The 13,838-nt window shown below is 38.7% G+C and overlaps 1 protein-coding gene and 1 long non-coding RNA gene across 15 annotated transcripts in view; one reads left to right on the top strand and one right to left on the bottom strand.

Annotated features, from left to right (window-relative positions):
- LOC131777631 (uncharacterized) overlaps positions 1-13,838 on the top strand; it is a 74,271-nt gene that overhangs the window by 42,263 nt on the left and 18,170 nt on the right. For 6 of the 13 annotated variants that reach the window (XM_066172094.1, XM_066172081.1, XM_066172082.1 and 3 more), the window contains one exon: positions 4,565-4,645. The gene's annotated coding sequence lies outside the window, so the exon portion shown is untranslated. Of the gene's footprint in view, positions 1-245; positions 367-4,293; positions 4,447-4,564; positions 4,646-10,327; positions 10,538-13,838 lie in introns of those variants that run through there. The other 7 variants (XM_066172092.1, XM_066172089.1, XM_066172093.1 and 4 more) reach the window with 7 other exon arrangements.
- LOC136283376 (uncharacterized) lies at positions 4,482-10,268 on the bottom strand. 2 transcript variants are annotated; one of them, XR_010718743.1, is made up of 3 exons: positions 10,146-10,268; positions 9,552-9,708; positions 4,482-4,620 (listed from the first exon to the last, which is right to left on the bottom strand). It is a non-coding gene; the product is annotated as an uncharacterized lncRNA (long non-coding RNA). The 2 variants fall into 2 exon arrangements; XR_010718744.1 differs by lacking the exon at positions 4,482-4,620 and adding an exon at positions 5,677-8,472.

Here is a 13,838-nt window from a genome sequence, read left to right as displayed (position 1 = left end):
CACTAGAGATACCACCATGCTCACTTCCATCGTCAAAAATCATCTCTAAAGCCTTAGCTACGCTGTATCTCTAGCGTTTCGCATCAGACGCCATTATCGCAGACTGAAATCGTACGCAAATAATTTTCGGATCGGGCTCCCAAGGTCACGTTTGATAGTTCGGAGCTAAAACTCGCCATGTGATTGGCTCAGAATGTTTACGTGCTACAGCCGAAATTTTAGAGCGATCGGGTGTTCACCGTACTCAGGATTGTATCGCTTAAAATTTTCTCTCAGCCGCGTCATTGTATTCAATTTTAAGATCTGTAGTTCTCTTCCTTCGTAAACGAGAAGATCCACGTGTTTTGTTCAACATCACGATCTCAGGTATGAAACATAAGAGCTTTGATAAACGTGATGTATTGTTAAATGCATTATAAAATATTGTGAAGAATATGTTCCTTTTAAAACTTCGAAATTACATTTTCTACTTCTGACTCACTCTGATGTAATGAAGGAGAAAAGAAAATATTGTAAACCCTCTTTTGTATGGAAATAAACCTTAAAATTTTTCCTTTTGAGACCGAACTGAAGAAAACCTTACAGTTTGTTATTTGGAAAGAACACCTGCTACAGCGGTTAAACGCCCACGGTATGATTATTCAGGAGGTTACACTAGTTTTTTGCTTTCAGTTTGTCAGAACCAAGTTGTCTCACAGGGGTTGTAAACAATCAAACAAAAATTACTTCGCGGAAAATCCGTGCGTACGATTTTAATCACAAGTTGAGCAGTATCAGAAAACGAAGGAGCGAGCGCCGCTTATTGAATGGAAGTCGCACAAAGCATTTTCTACGCTGTAATGTCTTAATCGCGTAGGGACTTCGATTTTCTTTGTTATATAGTTTTGCCATTTACATCAATCCACATATTCCAGAAAATAACAAATTTATTTTAATAATATTTATAGAGTTAAATTATGATTTCTTAAACGCGAAATCCCAACAAATGGAAAATCCTTAAATCGATCGGCTGCACTGTTTACATGTGACGCAACTCACTTGAAATTCCTGACTGATCGCTCTTTCCAAGACGCTTCACAACAAATCAACACTTCTCTCTACCGACCACAATCAAAAGTGCGAAAATTAACTTTGGACGACAATTTTCTGACATCTTCAAGTAATTATGTTTTGTCCACGACATATAAAAGAGTATGCCACGTTACTTGTCCTAGTCACCTGTTTAATTCACTTTCAGTGTTCTGTGTATCCCCAGAGGGGCTATCCAAAACACTCGGTGGTGTTTTGGTTACGGGGATATCCAGAACTCGAGGATACCCCAAAACACTCTGACACCCACCTTTAGTCGGCTCGTATTTATTGCTATCCTAATCTTAGCTCGTGTATTCATGGAGCTCAACAGCTGGATTATCTTCCATTTCCCCTGTCTTCGTACTTCTTTTACAGAAATCTTTCGAAAGATCTAACATCTTGCTTATTAGTTTGAAAGGTGTTGTCGTGTATTAACAAAAACTCTTCAATTAAGCAAAAAAAGAAACCTTCCCTCAAAAAGTTTTTAAAGCCCGCGGCTTACTTTGCGGCAGCTGGGAGGTGACTTTGCCTTCACTACGTTTATTAGTCACGAATGAAATTTCGTCGTTTATCTTATCATAGTGAAACCTTTTCGTTCATACTCCCGATTGGCTACGGTTATAATCAGTACAATTGTACAATTTTTATTCACTGTGATTCTCGTGGCTAATACTCAGTACTTTTGATATAAAAGCTAGTTACTGTGTTTTAAAAGCGCAACAACTTTCTTGACAAAGGTCAAAGCGAAATGGTTAATCAACAGAATACGCGTAATTAAAGTTCGAGTTCGAAAATTCTCATTTTTTAATTTTTTTCCCTTGTTGTGTTTCCTTTTTCCGATCTCTATGAACGTTTCACTTTATTTTCGTAAATTTTGTATGATAGCAGTTCTCTCACGTACTGATTCACAATTTTGCGCGGGAAAATAGTGGGAGGGTTCCATAGAGGTGCCCTCTGCTATGAGGAATCTTGCTACTTAGCTCCATAGAGGTGCCTATCGTCAGGAGAGAATGCTATCACAAGGTTCCAAAGAGGTGCCTATGGCCGGAAGAGAATCTTGCCACAAGTTTTCATAAAGGTGCTCATCGCCAGGAGAGAATCCCACCACAAGGTTCCATAGAGGTGCCTATCGCCAGGAGATAATCCCACTACAAGGTTCCATGGAAGTGCCAATCGCTGGGAGGAATCTTGCCATAAGTTTACTTAAAGGTGCCAATAGCCAGGAAATAATCTTGCCACAAGGTGCCTATCACCAGGAGAGAATCCCACTACAAGGTTCCGTAAAGGTGCTTATCGCTAGGAGAGATTCTCGCCACTTGGCTTCATAACGGTAACTATCCTTAGGAGAGAATCCCATCACAAGGTGCCATAGAAGTGCCTATTGCTTGGTGAGAATCTTGCCACAAGGTTCCATCGAGGTGCATATCGCCAGGAGAGAATCCCGTCACAAAGTTCCTCACTTTCCTTAATTAACTGCCCTGTTGTTCCTTGTGGACAAGTTCTGTTCGTCTGCCATGGAGTTACCCGTCGGCAATTTCCACTGAGATTGCTTTGCCAGTGATAACGTGTTTTCGATTTCATTTAAGAAAATATCTGGGAAGTAGCTTCCCCCTCCCCCCTTTGTCTTGTACGCTTCTCTCAGTAACAGAAGTACGCGCCACTCGTGGTAGACCTACACTTAAAGATGTCGTGCACTCGCGGGTCGGGCCACGAATTCTATAGCTTAAATATGTTGACAGCTTTGAAAAAGCTGAATACCCCAGAAGTGAAAAAACTCAGAGATCTTCACGATCATGAGCAGAACTTCGATGGAAAGGCAATCAACAACAAGCAAATTGCTATAAGTTTGACTCTTGTGTTTAATATCCAAATTGTTTTGTCTGTCCTTCTTGTATTTCATACTTGTTAAGTGCTATGTGATTTTACTAATCGCCTTCAGTCTTTGAGAACAGCAGATTACTGTCTCTTTTGAAGAAAGCTTAAGGAAGAATAATGTCCTATACACCCCTCTCACTTACAGAAGTACACTCCATTCGTGGAAGGTCCACACGAAAAGGTGTAGAATGTTGTCGGAACAGGTCGGTCCACAAATTCCGGCTATAGCTTTAAGAGCGTTGAAAACTTGAAAAAAAAAACCGCGTTTCTCCTTGTCATTGTTGCTGCTCCCTTTTGCAAAGTTTATGCACATGCACATGAAGGATCCCTTTTCGTCGTGTTAAGCTGGAATTATCGCTCGTGTTTATTATTATCAATATTATCATTAACGCCGCAGGAGTTTCTCTGATTTAGTTCAGTTTGACAGCTTTTGAACGATTTTTAAGCGTTAGATTTTAGTATGGAATTAATTTTTAGCTTTAGAACATGATCGCATCTATATATCGTTGAGTCTGTGAGAAAAATTTTTTTGCGTATTGAATAATTTATACCTGGATGGATATGAAAAATCTTCACGATGGTTTTTATTATTATTATTATTATTATTATTCGAATTAATATTAATTCATTTTATTGTATTGGATTCGTGGGCATTCAACCCCAAACCTTACCAGACAATAACAATATCTTCTAAAATAAGATTTTTACCTTCTAATGTTTTTCGGAGTGCGAGAGTTTAAAGTCTCCAGATCATGTATATTTTAGGAAAGACTGCATGGAAGTGCTCTACCGATTATATTTGCTTCGGTGAAAATGTCCTCTAGCTCTCTATAAGTTCTCAAGTTCTCTTTGCTAAACAGATTCAGCCATTAAAGCACAATCGAGTAATTTATTGACTTTGCAGTGTAGTGCAATATTGTTATATTGCTGCCTCATCAGAGAGGTATCTGTACTTTCCGGCTTAAGCGCAGATTAATGGCACCTTAAGTACTTGATCAAAGATATTGATCTCGTTTTGTGAGATTCTTTAGATGGCACCCTTAAATCGGATGAAGATTACGTCAAAGATCTTTCTTTGATGAAGTAGAGATATTACTAAAGTAAAAATTTCAAAATGAAGTTCAAGAAAAAACAGATCAAATGGATGAAATGACAATTACATCAGTGATAGGAAGAGTAGTTTTTCTTACTCCACATTCCCAATGTGGTATGATCTTCGTTACTTCTTCTTCAGAATGTTCGTTTTCTCATCGCTTCATATTGGTTGATTAACTTTAAACGCAATATCAGTTTTACTTGTTTGGGTATTCTGACCACGAAGACCAGTTGCGAGCTATGTTCCTTGGTCGTAACTTCAGTCGCATGAATTTTCTTAACTCCTGAAGATGTTACTTGGTTTACGAAAGATTAATATAATTAGTCTAGTACAGTATCAGTTATGTCACAGTTACTCGTCGAAGGCCAGTGAGTATTCGTGAATAATCTTCGAGGAAATGTCAGGTGCATTGCCGTACAAAACTTAGGACACTGAATCTAATTTCAAGAACTTATATAACTAATGACGAAATAAGTCGTTCTGAACACAACGTTACAATCAAACATCTTGGTGTTCTTCTAGACTTTCCAGCGAGTTCCTCTAAAGTAACGCAACAGGATCTGGAATAAGAAGGAAACCTGCAAATCAAAATCAAGGTAACAGGTTAGTGTGCTATATTTAGCCGTTTGTTTTGGTAGCCATGCAGGGAGATAGAAATCTTTACCCAACTGAGAGGTGGATTCAAGTTTAATATTGACTCATAGTCTGAGTTGTTAATTACTGAGTTGAACTTGAGGTTTTAAGGCATATGCCGATAGTCCTATTTGAGAAACTTGGTAACTTACTAGGCGTAATCATCAATTTATGACGCGAAGTATGATTACTCCTTTACCAGATATTTGTAGTTACCTTTATTTGAAGCTTCAAAAGACACATGCGTTATGATTTATTTTACTTTCTCACGGATAGACTTCAAATCATAATTGTAATATGCACAACTTAAACTAATGTATTCGACTATAATTGAGGCAACATCTCAATTATCACAGGCTGATGACAGCTGAGACATTCTCTTCTAACATTCTTCCTTAGCTCGCTAAAACGTTACCAGGCAGCGTTGAGATCTTTTGCCTGAGTGGTTAGTATTTTTCTGCGTTACTTGAGCCGTTGCCTCTGACAAATATATCGACCTTTTAGTTATGTTGAACGTATAGCCGAAAAAACGCCCGTGGGCAATATAAAGAGGATCCTGTGATCTGATTGGCTGCTCAAGCTCGCTTGGGATTGCCTGCTTTGACCCCACGCAAGAAAAAAAATCATGGAGTTAACTTCTAAGGTTTGAAACGTTTGAACAATGTCGGTGATTTCGGTGATGGAGTCGCAAAAATGAGAAGACAGTCAAAACAAAGAACACATAAACGACCCTCGTGTGTTTTCTGTGCCACAAACGCCGTTTGGCTTTCTTTCCGGCCTCTCGAAAAAAACAAGTCATTGTTGATTCTCATTAGAGCGAAATCTTTTTGCAATATAATAAATCCTTTATTGATGAAGCTTGTTCTGTCAAAATGGTTGGATATTCGCCTGGTCTTTTATTTATTTATTTTTTTTGGGAGGGGGGCTGGGTTATGGACGAAAAAAAAATTTAAAATAAATAAATAAATTGAAAAAACTCCGCCAATTTCCAGCCATCTTGACCTCACGCTTGGTCATTAACGCATATGCATTAACCTGATGATGCAATACAATGACCCATCTCTCGATAGAAGCGTCAACCATTTGGCAAACTTTCAACAAGTTCAGGTTTTTGAACCAGATTCGCCCTCAAGGCAAGAGTCCCAAGGTTTCAGAGGAGTTATTTGGTATCTATACATACTAAAATAGTGGATTGTGTTGAAGGCGCGCTCCGATTGGCCATTCGAACTCTTAACATCCTTTGCTATTCACTTCCAAGCAACTTGCGCGGGATTTGCGTAGGAACATATTCTAGTAGGAATAAATGTGCTAAAATCATCTCTTTGAGCTATATCATCTAATTGTTACTTTCCCTTCGAGGCCCAGTGTATATCCACACCTAGGCATCTCTACCTCGGTAAATGGTTGCTAATCTTCAAAAGACCCGTACTGCGCATGTAGCCCCTTTAAAAAACATTGTGAAACCTGACATGCGTATAGTAAAGCGAGACGGTTTGACGTGAGCCATTCCGGAGGGGGACATGGGGGGTTCTGAATACCGCAACACCGCATACAAAATAGAACAAACACCGCATCACCGCAAGAAATATTATCAATACACCGACACCGCAAAATTTACCTGGTCTAAATGTTTTGTTGTTTTTTTTTTTTAACGTCAATATCATTACTTCTAATTTTCAAACACAAGAAACACATCACAAGACATTCCTATCGCATTCTCCGCATGTAAAATTCCTTGTTGTGGCTTACACTTCATTATAAATACATGACAGCAAGATGAGCCAAAGAAGTTACTGCTGCCAAGTGATACGACAGTGCTTCCCTAAGGTCAGTCTTGCGTCCTCTGAAGTTAGAATATATTCCTACAAAAAGTGAAGTTCGCAGTTTGCTCCCTCTCATCTCACGACTTACTTTGTCTAGTTTTTTTTTGTTTCAAATCCATTTTCTATTTCATAAGAAAAGGTTATACAGTTGGTCATCGTGGTGACTAACACTAGCAGTTTATCGTTTGTCTATCGATGTGGTCAACGATGATGTCGACTGGTTGTGCTTCATCTTATAAAGAACCGGGTGGTTCGCTGTCATTCATTGGTTTAACAACAGTTGTGATTGGCATATAAACTCAGGGAGAGTGCCATGCTTTGCCATGGTCGTCTCCTGGCTCCGCTGTCGCAATGCTGCTCCATACGCCGAAGCCCAATTCCGCATAATATCGCAAAAAATTTGCTTTAGACATATCGACGATGGGAAGTGGCTTTATCAAAGGTACTTTACAAAATGGTATTGTCTCCTCTGGTTTAGGGTACCATGACTCCCTACTTGTATGATAAAACGCGGCCCATTGTGTCACCCTTTTGACTGATTCTTTCATGGTAAGTTCAAAGGATCTACCACACTACATCATAGACATGTTCACTTGTTTGATATGAACAGTGGAATGGCAATTCTCTTCGTCCTGTGTCATACAACTCAAGAGATTGGTTGAACTTTAATTGAATGGTTGCAAATTGCTGTACAATCTCCGCAGCCCCCATTCAAGAAGTGCAACTGAGGTCATGGTCCTGGCGGCAACACGACCGTGAGGTCCATTAATAGCGCTTGTGATGCCAGTACTCATTCGGATCTCGTTGGTGTTCCTCTCTAGAAGCTGTTTACACTGGCAGACAAGGGAGAGCGCTTCATCGGCAGGCTTAACAGAGTAACCTGTTCCTTTACAACGGATGGAAAAGGCGTCAAAAAGCTGACCAACGGAGTTGAGAAATTTGGCGCACACGACCATTTTAGAGCAGGTCTTGATGGAATTTGTCTGGGCATCACAGGTGTAAATGACGCTTTCAGACTCCGTGCAGATGCCCATCGATTGTCGAAAGTGGCAATCCTGTACTTTCCCATCCACGGTACCTTCCTTTCTTTCGCAGCCGGCAAATACTTCGACCTCTCCACTAGTCTTGATTGTACACAGAGATGCCCGGTTTTGGTGACCAGAGAGGATTACTTTGTGAGCCAAAACTTGTCAACATGTATGGTTCATCTTTCAGTTGAACTTCTTCCAGAGAAATTTTCCTCGCGATGTGACAGGAAAATGTATCCCACATGCAGACACATGCTGTAGTTCTTTTGTCATGAATACCCATACTTCTTGATTTCTTGCATGTTTACCCCTCTCAGCCCGATGCTATCCTTTACCACTTGAAAAGAGACAATCACTTGGATGTCCTTCCTCGCAGCGTATATCAGTTCATCGTCGGCGCACGGCGTACTTTCAAAGGATGACTGTCTTTCAAATTTCAGAAATGGATTTCATCAGCCTTTATGTTATCCAGAATATATCTGGATTTGAGGGATGAAGGGTAGATCTTTAGCCTCTCCTTTATTTCTCCAACAGTCCCCACGGATGGCAGGTAGAGTAGATTAACAAGGTGGATGAAATCATCCTTCGTTCTTGGCTGGGACAAGATGTTGATTGCCCCGTCTGCAAACGGAATTGCTTTGATAGGCCCACCGTCAAAAGTTAGGAAGATGATCCCATCAGCACAGTGGATATCCCTTGCTTGGAGATTTTGTCTGATTGCTGAAATTTTGTCAACAAGACTATGCAAGCGAGCTTTGTAAAGTGTAGACAAGGAACTCTTCACATCATAGGACAGAAATGCTATCCATCCTTAGACGGAATGGTAATGCTAATTGGCGACGGAAACATACCAAGCTGGTTGTCAGGAGAATATCTGTCTAGTTCTGGGATGATTGTATGACAGACGTAACCAGCGTCTTTCAACTAGGCGGTTAACTTAGTGTTGCTAAGGGTGAGAACAAAAGATAGATCTTCCTATCTTTGTTTTGAACACAATCGTTTTTTGGGATAAAACAGCTAATATTTATTAAAAATTAACTCGGATGTAATGCTTATTTTTTTCGACAGTGCCAAGTGTTTACAATAATTAGCCACGGGTTGTCAAAATCTAGTTAAAGGATAAACCGCAACACTGGAAATGGTTTACTTCACCGAACACTGTCGGTTTGAAATTACAAACATCCTACACCGTAAGCTTTGAGATTACCGCAACAGCACGATACCAGTTGTTCTTCACCGCAATACCGCATCAAAAAAAAAAGAATCAAAACTGCAACATCGCTAACCCCCAGGCCCCCCTCATTCCGGTAAAAAGCCCTGAACTCACGAGGCTCTTTTACTTTTTCCGGGAAAGTGAATTGAAATTGTGGACTTAAACTTGGAGTTATACAAATGAGAAAATGAGTCGCACTTCTCGAAGAATTATGAGTTACTTTTTCTTGACTCAAAGAAAAAAGAAGTACAATCTTTTTTCAGTAACAGTTAAACGGTAGGACAGGGCGCTTATCCATGCGGATACATAAAGGTGGCCAATTTACGTCATCACTCAGTTGATAATACTAAATTACCCTTTGGCTGAAGAGGCTGGTATGATCTGCTTTGCTGCTGCAGCTTTCCCGCTGAAATCGAAAAGTTCTCCTTTTTTCTTTGCCGCCATGACTAAACTTAAGGCCTTTCTCTGATAAATAATTTTTTACCCTCCCACATCGAGTTTTGAGAACTTTTCGCTTATTTTCACTGCCACGGCTTTTTTAAGAGATTAAAATCTTCTCTGAGGCTTTATGACCGGCATGGTTTTCCTACAACTAAATTACCGGAAGTCGGTCAAGGTTCTCAAATAACTTAATGACCAGCAGTCGCACATTTTTTAAAAAATTTAACAAAGAGAGAACCTATATAATCCAAAGTACTACTTTTCGTTAAGGAACTGCTAAGAGATCCCGAAGGGATTTCTAAATACCATGACTCACGCTCGATTTATGGTTTAACTATTACATTTGTAGGTGATGCAAATAACAACATTACCTTGATGGTAGCCATCTCTTAACATACTTAACAAAAGGCGCCTTTTGTATACACAGTCTCGAGACAGTGAAGTGGAATTAATATTAAACTGGCTGAAGGTAAAGTTGTCTGCGACCGTGAATTTGCGTACGGTTACTTTCATCAACTTCAGGTGACACTGTATAGTAAGAAATGGACGAAAACGTCAAACAACGGCGGTTGATCGTGAAGTGATATCGACGTATTGCAAACGCAAAGAAGGTTACAGATTTAATGCTATTGCATTTTTGTGAAAGCAATCGGGCGGAATGGCTGGACTCTGTCACATGAGGCTAACCGTCGATCACAAGAGCTTGTAAATGAGCAAGTCGACTGAGCAGCAGTTTGAAATTACTCGCTACAGATACAAAACTAATTTCGATTGTAAACCAGCTTTTCATACCAAAAGAGGTTACTTGAAAACATATTCAAGTTTAAAGCTTGTGCTGAACAAATATCGATGATCAAGTGTATTTTGTAAATAGAAGTGGTGAATGGAACGGGATCACGCAACGAGTTTTCTGAATAACCTTAAATCAGCTTTAGTTTAACTATAACTAGAAGAATTCTACTTACCCTTCAAACTTTACCGTAAGAACACACTCCATTAAATTTTCCCTTCGGATCACATCAATATCAGTCCAAAAAGTATAAAACGATGTTCTGTTCATTCCCCGACGAAAATTACATATATTCACGCTGGAGTATCAAATGGACTAGTCTGCAGAGCATGCGCACTGTTTGATTTATAACATACTTGTATCATGCAACAACAAACTAACCGCCAAAAAGTGTGTTGTATCTAAATTAGAAAACTGGCGAGGCAACGGCGATATTCCTCTAGCGGACTCTAGAAATATTTTCTTACAATCCAATGCCAAAGCGACGACTGCTTTTGAAAGGAGACAGTAACACAGTTTCAGCTCCTTGCTGAGCATGAAAAATTGGATCCTTCTGTAGATTTGGAGGTGAGAAAAAATTTTTTTTGTTAACTGCGGTTATCAGCTTTTTCTGAACGCTCAGGACTTGCAATAACCGTAGTAATCTGATGAAGCATAACTTAAATTTGACAAATTCATAGTTTTTTTGAAATAGGTAAGGCTCAAGCAGTAGTTATGTCTCTACAGCTCTCAAGATTCACAAATATGAATCATGGCAAGAGGATTTCTCATTTATACGTCATACCACGTAGTTAAATGTTCTCCACAGATTTGAAGTAGTCAGCTAAAAATGTAAAGTAGGGGCTCGCAAATCGAGCGTCTGACTAGGGGGGTCCGAAACGAAATAAGCGGACAGAATTGGAACGGAATCGCGGCAAGAGTTGTAGTGTACATTGACAGCTTTCGGCCAATGCACTTTTAACAATGCTACATCTCTGTCTTTGAGTAACTAAAAGAACATTTTACGTTCTTATCTGTCTATAACACTAGATAGCTATTGTTTATCGTTTCCTTCAGAAATGATAACATATTCGCTAACTGTTCTCTAAGCGCAAATTCAAGATATGCTCGAAATTGTCTTACAAATGAAATAGAATCATTTTCTGTGGTTTTGTCTAACAAAAGTAACCGGCGCTTGAGACGCGAACAGCCGGCAAAAACGCCGGCCGCCGGCGCTTCCGGAGAAAACTGGTAGTTTGGACTTAAAAGCCTAGCTTACTCACTTCAATCGCTCTGACGAAGGGCTAACGCTCGAAACGTCAGCTTTTGAACTCATTACGGAGGCCAAGTTACGTTATTAACTCGGGTGATACATGCAGTACTAAATTACCCTGTTATACTCACCACAGTTACTTTAGAAACTTACCCCTGTATTCATTTAGCTTATTCACTCATTGGTATGATGTTCGTTGATAACTCTTCATTGCCATTTGTCTTCCACTTGTGTAAAACACTTCATTGAATTGGTGCCTTTCGGTTATGCTCTTTTACAATCAATAAATCTTTGTGATTTTAAGCGCTGTTCACTGGGTTAATTTCACTACGACATATATTTGAGGCGACAATAATGAAAGAACACTGAACGATAAAACTTGAACTTCTTTGCGCACTTTGATTTGCTACTTGTCTCTTTTCCATCGATCTTTTCACTTTAAATCAATCTTGGTGATGTTAAGATGTGCTCTTAACACAGAACACTTCTTCTGTTAGGCATAAAAGGGTAAAAGGATGAAAAAAACTTGCCTCTGTATTTCAGAATGTACTTATCACCTTCTCTTTGTTAGTGCCTGAATTTGCGTCTTATATGAGAGAATGAAAAGAACAATTAGGTGCACTCAGGTTCCCAAGATGAACTCCAAAAAAACCCTTTGTCATTGTAGAATTGTTTTACAAGCAGTCACATTGTGTATCAATTGAGATAAGTTAAGTGTCCCAGGTAAGTGAGTGTTAAGCAGTTTTGATGAGATTGAGCAAAAAAAATTTTTGATCAGTGTACTATTTTCGAGTTTATAGAAGTCAGTTCTGGAGCTATCTTTCTTTTCTTTTGAGCAACGTTCAGCTGTAAATAATAGAATGATATATCATGAAAGCACTTGGCACAGCCACCCTTCAGTTTGCTTCCATTGTAAAGGTTAGAGTTTACATTGGGATGGTAGGGGAAAAATTTGAAAATAGAACCATTCTTACAAAAGTCCTTTCCGTCAGTGATATGCAATTATGAACTGTGGAAAATCAAATGTATATGTTGTGTGTGTGACCTCTCACTTATGAATTAAAAGTATCATTTACCCAAAGTATTTCATTCTTTTACTGCCAGGGATCCCCAGTGAGTTACATTGGTGTCTTTTGGGGGGGGCATCAATTAAGTTTGTTTATTACTGTTGGAAGCTGTTGCTGTCTAGTTGATAAGTCACCATTTAAGTCATTATGGAAGGAAAAGAAATTAAATTTTATCTTGGTATCTTTTTTACCTCAGTAGATATAAAGCAAAAAGTAATTTAAGAATAGAGCAGAAGGTGTGAGATTGATAACACTTCATGTCAACTTCATCTCCTGACCTAATTAATGATTTTCATTATGGAATTACAATGTACACGGTACAGTTTTTTTGCAGTTCCAAAATTGCGTATTTGTCATCAAGTCTACTTACACTAGTTCTTTCCCAAAGCTAGAGGGATTGTTTTTGTAATTCAAATGTTGTTTTCAAGCTGCTATCATGACCAAAAGTGACAAGTCTCTTTGCCGCTCCATAAAAAAGGAAAATATATTCATGGTTTGCATCAAAGCAAAAATATATTGTTCACTGATAGTAAGAGGGGTTCTTACTAGTCTTAAGAGATTCAGTGGCCAGAGTCTATTTCTGTCGAAGTTGCCGTAAGAGCTTGTTTATGAAAAATATCGTGGACAGTCTATCATAGCATTGCACATTGAACATCGATCCCTGAAAAGCTGTTGAGTTTTGAGTGTGGTCCTTCCTCTGCCTTACCCCTTTCCTCCTCTTCTGGCTGGTTGAAGCACACTCCATATCTTTGCCTTCTAGCACGCATCAGCACTGACAAGCAAAGCAGTCTCAAATGGATTGCTCCAATTTGATTGGATTACAGCCTTCACAGGTGTTCAGTGGAAACATATTTATGTAAACAAATGCCAATGCTGCGAAAAATTTCGAGTCGTTAAAGTGTTAAAATGCATTGTCAAATAAACTTATCTTGAGATTATGATAATAATTAAAATAAATTATTATACATGTATATTTGAAATCAGTGTTGATTAAGCCCTTAGAAAATATATACTTTTGCAAGGTTAGTGTGTATAATTCTCATGCCATCTCAGTTTTAATGAAACTGTTAATTTTCCTTCTGTGATACCTTAAGGGATCATTTATTCTAAAATCATTATTTCTCAAAATGTGAGAACTATATCAGATATAAACACTTCAAAAATAAGTCATTATTTCACATATAGAATTTTTCATTATTATTTTTTGTTTGTCAAACATTGTACAAAGTTTACAAGCACTAAGGGCCTCCATTGCAAGTGCAAGACAAATAAATGCAACTAGTAATACATTTTTTAAACATCAGTATCTTACTATAGGGTGTAGGTCCTCTATACATAAGGTCTTTTAACCAAAAGAATGTACCAATACTTTCAAGTATGATTTACTTAGCAATGTCATTAAAGGGTGAGTGTGTTTTGGAAGAATTGAAATAAGTTGATTATTGAATCAAGAAAATGGGGGTATATGTGTCATTTCTTAGCCAAGAGATACATGATGAGAATTCAAGTTGTTCTTCAAGAGTATTTTGGGCAGATAAGATTTTAACTT

This window comes from Pocillopora verrucosa, chromosome 9, assembly GCF_036669915.1.
Source record: "Pocillopora verrucosa isolate sample1 chromosome 9, ASM3666991v2, whole genome shotgun sequence".
NCBI classification, from domain to species: domain Eukaryota; kingdom Metazoa; phylum Cnidaria; class Anthozoa; order Scleractinia; family Pocilloporidae; genus Pocillopora; species Pocillopora verrucosa.
The sequence above is the reverse complement of the archived record's forward strand: the minus strand, read 5'-3'. Positions and strand labels throughout refer to the sequence as shown.